The sequence below is a fragment of the Mixophyes fleayi genome, chromosome 6 (genome assembly GCF_038048845.1).
Source record: "Mixophyes fleayi isolate aMixFle1 chromosome 6, aMixFle1.hap1, whole genome shotgun sequence".
NCBI lineage: Eukaryota > Metazoa > Chordata > Amphibia > Anura > Limnodynastidae > Mixophyes > Mixophyes fleayi.
The window spans coordinates 6,773,865-6,782,236 of record NC_134407.1 but is presented as its reverse complement, the minus strand read 5'-3'; the positions used below and the strand labels follow the sequence as shown (position 1 = coordinate 6,782,236).

At 37.8% G+C, this 8,372-nt stretch overlaps 1 long non-coding RNA gene across 1 annotated transcript; it reads right to left on the bottom strand.

Moving 5' to 3' along the window:
- Nucleotides 1-511: 511 nt before the first annotated feature.
- Nucleotides 512-7,934, bottom strand: LOC142160748 (uncharacterized). Its single transcript, XR_012693294.1, has 2 exons — nucleotides 4,518-7,934; nucleotides 512-3,807 (listed from the first exon to the last, which is right to left on the bottom strand). It is a non-coding gene; the product is annotated as an uncharacterized LOC142160748 (long non-coding RNA).
- Nucleotides 7,935-8,372: the final 438 nt, after the last annotated feature.

The following is an 8,372-nucleotide window of genomic DNA, read 5'->3' as shown; positions in this document are numbered from 1 at the left end:
TTCCACTCGCAAATACACCATTTTTGCCCTACTAAATATATTTGAGCTATGGCTGCAGAACAAAGCATTTAACACAGATTGTTCATACAGACAAAAACAAATGGATTGCATCATTTCTCATTATACATTCTAAAAATGGAAAACAACACACACGGGAGGAAAAGGGATCTGTTGGGCTGTGTAACTTGTTATTGGCTAGGCAGGCATACTGTTGTAGAGAGGAAGTTTGAGCCTTGTAGAATTTGTTGCATTTTTAAGAGAACATTATATTTTTTTGTTTTTGGCTCCTTATTATCTATTAACTTTTTTATATTTTCTTCAGTGTCTAGTACTGCTCACATATTTTAGTTTTATCTTACTTTTAATGTGCTGCTGCTATTAATTTGTAAGTCCTAAAAACTCATTTATTAATGCTTACTGTTAGATCTAAAATTCCGACCCAAGTCTGCCTGTGGTGTCAAGTATATCTGGAAGCGCTTCAATCAGCTGGAGAGAATTGACACAGACCAAGTTCTGTATACAAGGAATATTCTCTAGTTTATTGATACAAAGATACAGGTTTTTATAGGCTACTGAATAAATGAATCCTACGTCATATGCACACAATAGTTTATACCACTAGTTTATGAGAAGCGCTACTGATTAACTTTCTCACGTATTCTTGAGGTGTTTACTTTTCTCCCCCTTCTAAGGACAGATGAGCCTATTATTTCTTATCTCAAGGGGAGTTGGAGATATGCTATGTGCAACACCATGGATACAGTTCCCATACTACCAGCTGGATATGAAGCTCATTATTGTTTTCATAACTGGTTACATTCTTCAGGTGTTCCCTATTAGTTCAACTTCAAGGCCATAGGCTCACATATTGCAAAACTGCAAGTTAACAGAAAAATGAATAATCTCTTCTAGCAAATAATATTTCTATACAAGTTACAATAAAATGGCTGAACAAAGGCCTTATGAGGCCTTAACAAAAAATCATATTTAACATTTCCCATCTTTTATTCAATTTTCGACCCTTTCTCCTCCTACCTACCTAATCCTATCTATAGAACCACATTCTTAATAAGCAGGTACTTATACACATGTAGGAGGCCACATGCATAGAGTTGGTCCCCTTAGGAATCTGTCAACTCATCCCCCACTAATAAGCCTGTGATCCTCCCTGTCCTAACTTGATTTATGAGGAGATGCATTTTGGCAAATGTCCATGTCTAGAAAAGATGGTTTCTTAGAAGATGGTTTCTTAAAAGATGGTTTCTTAGTAGGTAGTTAATGAGTCTATAGTAGTTCTGCAGGCCTTGCATGTCCTTTGTTCAATCTTTAGTAGTTTCTTGTTGCAAACTCTGCAGTTCTTTGGCTTTGCTAGTCCAAATAATTCATGACACTCATAGTCTGGTCAGGTTTCAGAAGTAATTTCTGTGATCATCAGAGGTTCGGGATTTTCAGTGGTTCCCTTTTTGGAGAGACAACAATCAAGTGTCAGTAACTTCTTAATCAGCCATATATTTAGTTTCATTATCATCTATACGATCAACAGGATTGCTAAACCATTTGCTACTAATGCCAATATTTCCAATATCCAACATGAATCATTACTGACAACTTTACCAATGAGGTTATGCATCTGCACAAAGACATTTTCAGAGTTTACTCTACTATGAGTGCAAATTGTTGAGCACTCCTTCCCATATGTTTCTCACAGTGGCATAGGCAATATGTCACTTAACTGTCTGTTTCATACTGGGTTAGGGAGGCCTTAATCCCTACTTCAGTCACAATTATTCTGGCAAGACATATCAATACAATGAGACAGTCATTTCTATTTATCAGAACAAGACTCCCCTGATTTGAAGACTTTGCAGTGTTATGCGTGAATCCAGGTGTCTCTTTCCTGTACTTTCACTGCCATGGGAGTCGTCAACAGGACTTGATAAGGACCCTTGTATCTGGGTTCAAGACTTCTCCTGATGTGCTTTCTCACGACCACCCAGCCCCCCAGGGTGCAGTTTATGGGTACCTGTATCAAAATTAGGGTTTGCAATGGAGGAGAATATTTGACCATGTATTTCAGTTAGTTGTTTCTATAATAAGGCAACATAATTCAACAAATCACTATATACATGGTGTAGTTGCTATGGAAAATAACAGCCTGTTCTGTTTGCTGTGCCAAACAATATCTCATATGGTGTTAAACCTGTGTCTTTCCTAGCAGTATTTTTTACTGAGTGCAGGTAAACATGAGATCCATGGCAGACCTGTTTCAGCCATTATTTTCTGCATTTTCAATTTCAGTGTACCATTAAGGCGCTCCATACATCCTGAACTTTGGGATCTGTAGGGGGTGTGATAGTTTCTGGAATCCTTGCCCCGTAAAGTGTATCCCTCTGTCACTTACAATGACCTCTGGTACACCATATCATCAGATTACCTCATTCGCAATTTTCTTGGCTAATGCTTTAGCATTTGCTTTTCTATACAGCCATGTCTCCAGCCAGTGACTAAAGAAGTTGACACAGACAAGCACATTCTCAAAGCCCGAGCATTTGGGAAGTTATAAAGTCTATCTGTATCCTCTTATAGGGATATTATGTCTGGGGTGTGCTTTTCCATAGGACAGACTTACTCGGGTTACTTTGTGCACAGACTAGGCATTCTGCCACTACCGACTGTGCTGCTTGGGCGAACCCTGGTACTATCCATAAGCTGCTAGTGAGTACAACCATAGCATCTTTTCCCAGATGCACTTTCTCGTGTGCTATATTGGCCATAATGGGATAAACTACTTTTGGCAGACACAAACGCTGACCTTTACACCACTCCTTGCACTTCTAGTGCTCCATGTATTGCCCAAGTCTTTTTCTTATTTTCTGTTGCTTGTCTTTCCATAAGTTGGAGTGTGCTCTGGTCAAACAGGGGTCAGGGGGTCACCATGTAAATAGACTCCCCTTGGGGTACTGGGGCTATGGCGGCTTCTCGTGCGGCCTGGTCTATTTCACTTAGCTTCGGGGGTAGTATCTCTGTGTGTGTCTTCATCTTCATCACTGTTTGGAGGACAGCTGGAATGCAGTGAACAATGCCCTGGTATGTTCATCATATTGACTGGTTTGCTTGCTGAACCCATAAGGTCCCTACTTTTCCATACAGGGCCATAATCATGCGCAATTACAAATGCATAACTTGAATCAGTGTAAATATTTACTCTTTGTCCTTTTGCATATATGCATGCAAGTGTCAGGGCCTTTAGTTCAGCTTCTTTTGCTGATGTGACTCGGTAGAGTCTGTTGAATCACTATTTCTGTGTGTGTGGTTACAGCACACCCTGTATAAGGGACAGGATTTATGTAATAGTGTGAACCATCTACAAAAAGAGTGATGTCTGCATCTGGTAATGGTTTATCTTTAATGTGAGATAAAACCAGAGATTCTTGTTTCATTAGTTCTATGCAATCATGTTCAGAAAAATTTTGTTTGCATTTTTTTTTTTTCCTTTCTTTCTGTTCAAGCTGGAATGGAATTCCCCCAAATCCCTAGGGTAACCCCAATATATACAGGTACTTCTCCCATCTTTTGAAACTTGCTGCAATAAGGCAGCAGGATTCAACATTGTGCACTGCTTAAGTGTAACGTTACTGGGAGTAAGCAGTGCTACTTCATTAGGATAGGCTTCAGTAAGGAGCATGTGGAATCCAAGGAAAAGGTTCTTGGTTTCTGAGTTCCACAAAGTTTACACTCATTAGATGGAGTGTACAGTACAACGGTTAAGACAGATGTGGTAACTTTAATTCTTCTGGAAGAGAAACACTTAGCTTAAATAACCTGTTAATAAGCCACATCATCAGTTCTATTAGTGTATATAATAATGTGTTGGGCCACAATACTCACAAACACATTCCTGCATTGGGTGTAAACCCCTGTAGTCATGGGTTGCTCTTTTCTTTATTTGGTTGGGTTAAACTTTCATATTAGAATTTTCTAATTATGTATAATGATCTATACATTACTATGGGCCTGAGTCTGGTTCTTCCAAACTTGGCTTTCCTTTCTAGTCTAGTACACATCTACAGCGCACAGCAAAGGAAAATAACGTGCAATCTATATTCCTCCTGCTAATATCAATGAACTCCCCTCTCTGGTCTCCCTTGGACCTTTAAAAAACTTAAAATACAGTTTACTCAGATTCCCCTTGTCTGAAGGTCTTAACATATATCTGTGAACATGAGAGGCTCTGGGGCCTCTTGTGCTTCCTTTTTTTTTTTTTCTTCTAATAAAAAAGGAAAGGGAGGAAGAAAATACACAGTGCGCTCGGCAAGTGTTATATGTCACTCATTTCACAATAGGAGGGAATGTCCTTTGTGCTGTATATCTTCATACTTAGTAAATCTGGCCGGTAACAAATGTTTTGCTTGTGCTTGGTTTCTGTCACAACGTACGATACCGTTAAGGTAACTGGGTGTCCTAGCACAATATCTATACTCTTTTCAAGCACTAAAGCAGAGTAGTATGCAAGTGACCTTAGCTTGCGACCATGTATTTGTGTCAGTACTCCTTGTACATGTGCACTGACTTCATAACAAAATAATGTGAAAGGCTTGTCATAATCTGGCAAAGCCAGTACTGGCGCTGAAGTTATTTCAGCTTAAAATTGGTTAAACATTTGGTTCTGCTCAGAGGAGAGTATAAATGGCTTGCTATGATCCAGAAGTGCTAATGCAGGAGCACATACAATTGCTCTTAAAGTCTTAAATCTTTTTCATTTCTGTAAAAATATAGAATTCCCATCAATGCATTACCATACCCACAATAAAAAGAATTATTTACAGTATATGACAATTATAGCACAGTAAATAAGGGCAGTAAATGTCTTTACAAACACTGATTTACTCAAAACTGTAATGAGGATACAAATAAAAACCTTTTGCTTTCTGCACATACAGAAAAACCACCTAGTTCATGCATTTGCTATGCGAATGGCACATAAACTCTAATATCTCTTCCAAAACAAGGTAATCATTACTCAGAAGAGTTTACGTTATTTAAATCCTTCATTAGTTTATACTTATGTTTGTTGTGGTGCAAAGATGGTGCATTGGAAGTTAAATCAATGCAATCTGGATTGCCTAATGGGTCTTTGCAGCTGGAGACCTGTGAATAAAAAAAACTTTTGCATAGAGATTAACATTTATTTACTAGGAATTACTGTAACTGTAACATGCGTGTATACTGTTATCAGGTAACCAGTGAACAGCTGCTAAAAGCTTAACTGTGACGCTATGCGTTCCATGCCTTGATTTCCTCAAAGGGGCAGTCCCTAATTTCACAAATAGAGAATGTCAAAGTGATGAGACCTGGGCGAGTGTTCAAAGCCACTCCTTTCTTATCATCTCTTAGTACAGCCCTTTTAAATGACACTAATTAAATTTCCGGGTTTAGAAACATTCAATCTGGAATCTTGGTTCCAAGTATTCAACCATTTTAAAAGCAGCACTGTCTCATAAATCAGAGTACTCTCGTTAGACACAATACATTGTGTCTGTAAATCATTCAACATTTTCTCAACAAAATCTCTCTCCCGTGACCAAATATTCACACATATTTCTAGATTCTGTGATTTTCGTGTTCAAAGTAAAAATATATTCACTTAAGTCTCGCTCACAGACGACATTTTATCTCGTAACATTTCTTTAAAGGCATAACAAACCCTCCTGATTTCTGAGAACATTCATCAGCGCCATTTTAACACAGATAAAAACAGCATGTAAGCTCACTCCCACAATTCTCAACTTCATTAAAGAGAAAGCTATATTTCTGAACTTCAGAAACAAAATTATTTTGTTCAAATACAGAAACGGCTTGTTGGATCCCAGCCAGCTTTGTTCTGACACTAGTACTTATAGTGATAATGTACATTATTTACAATCTTGTCCGTGCAATCGGACCAAACATTTTAAAACTTCTTTTGTATCTTTTTAAAAGCTTATCATTAAGCAATGAATGTACAACTTTTTCAACCTTGAAACATGTCTCTTGTAAAAAAACGGACAAGACAGACAAACATTGTGATTTAAAGTAAATCAAACATCTCCCTTATAGAGCACTAAGACAGAGAACAAACAATGTGAATTATCACGGATCTCTCTCACACGCAGTAAGACGGAGACAAAACTCACATACAGAGAAAGAAAACTTAACTGACATCTTCCAGCCTACTGCTGTGGAACTACAAGTCCCAGCATTACACTAAATACAAGTTAGCTTCAACATGTTATCATCAATCAGCACTCCGGACACATTTTTTCAATTTTACATACATTGTCAAAAAACAAAAAACAGTGTGCTTCTTATCTCAACACACTGAAATCATTTACACAGAATAAAGGAGGGGCACATTTCACTTATTCAGCTGCACAGGATCAAACATACATTTATAATATACAACCTACTTGATTCATTATTCAGCTTCCGATGCATTTAGCATATCCACATATATTTCGACTTTTCAGATCTCTTAACTTTCCTGTGCCACCTCAAACAATCTCTTGGGGTTTGATCTCAATACCCCTTTGTTCTTGTCACATTACCACTTGCAACACCTTTGTTTCTCCATCCACACATATCTTTGGCTATCCCCGCTTTCTTGAAAAATTCCCTGCAGACCTTCTACTCCCCCATTTCCTTTAGTCTTTGTGCATCATATCTATGAGGGAGCTGCTGTCATTTGTTTACTATCTATATTACTCGTATTGACAGTATTCTGTTGAGTCCAAATCGGGACTCTTATCTAGTTTCTGTGGGTTGTCCTTGCACTGGACGTCCCGTTCTGTGGACTCCTTGTACTGGATGTCCGTGCTAAATAGCTTCTTTGACAGTATCTGGGACGAAGGTCTTTTGGAAATCTCTCTTACACAATTTGGGCAGATTACAGAATCTCCCTTCTTTGATATACCTCTGGGGATGGTGTCTAAAATGTTCACTCAATGTTCAAAACAATAACTCTCTAAATCCCTCTATTCCATTACATGCTTCTTTGATCAATGTCTTATGTGACTTTTATGCTTTATACATCATACATAGGTACAAACACATGCACTCAAAATTCAATCATCTTTCAAAAATCTAATCAACAATACAATTACAGTAAACAAATTGGGTTAATACTGTATTATATTAATCAGATGATACTTGAGACTCACAAATTCGCGTGTCAGGTGCCTCAGACAGACATGAGGTGACCCAGACTAGGAAGACCAACGAGTAGAAATCTACTGACCGCGGATGTTGGGGTTCAATGTGCTGGGAAACCTCCGTTGTCTGTCTTGTAGCCTGCTGGACAGCGAATCTCTGTGGCGACCTCCAAGTTGTTAGATCTAAAATTCCGACCCAAGTCTGCCTGTGGTGTCAAGTATATCTGGAAGCGCTTCAATCAGCTGGAGAGAATTGACACAGACCAAGTTCTGTATACAAGGAATATTCTCTAGTTTATTGATACAAAGATACAGGTTTTTATAGGCTACTGAATAAATGAATCCTACGTCATATGCACACAATAGTTTATACCACTAGTTTATGAGAAGCGCTACTGATTAACTTTCTCACGTATTCTTGAGGTGTTTACTTTTCTCCCCCTTCTAAGGACAGATGAGCCTATTATTTCTTATCTCAAGGGGAGTTGGAGATATGCTATGTGCAACACCATGGATACAGTTCCCATACTACCAGCTGGATATGAAGCTCATTATTGTTTTCATAACTGGTTACATTCTTCAGGTGTTCCCTATTAGTTCAACTTCAAGGCCATAGGCTCACATATTGCAAAACTGCAAGTTAACAGAAAAATGAATAATCTCTTCTAGCAAATAATATTTCTATACAAGTTACAATAAAATGGCTGAACAAAGGCCTTATGAGGCCTTAACAAAAAATCATATTTAACATTACTATTGATCGACAGAAAATATTAATGTCAAATAACTTTTTTTTTTAAAAGAAAACTGTAGTTATTGCTTAATTAATTACAAATTACCCCAAACTGTCAAGTAACAATTGATTAGCATTCACTCCCCTTGTTTTAATACTTAAAATAAATACAAACACCTTTACCTGCAGTTGTTTGGGCAAGTATCTATCAACTTTGTACATCTGGGAACTGCAATGTTCATAGATGGATAGATGACAATGGAAAAAAACAAGTAACATTTTCCTAGAAGTAATTAATATCTCACTGTTAGTCATAGTCATGTATCTCAATGTCTCAATTATATTATACTTTCTTGATGTGGAGGTGCAGTTTGATCAGTCTCCAATTCTGTGAATAGATAAAAGATCTTCTCCCAAGACATCTAAGTTCAACGTAACTGGAAGTCACTGGC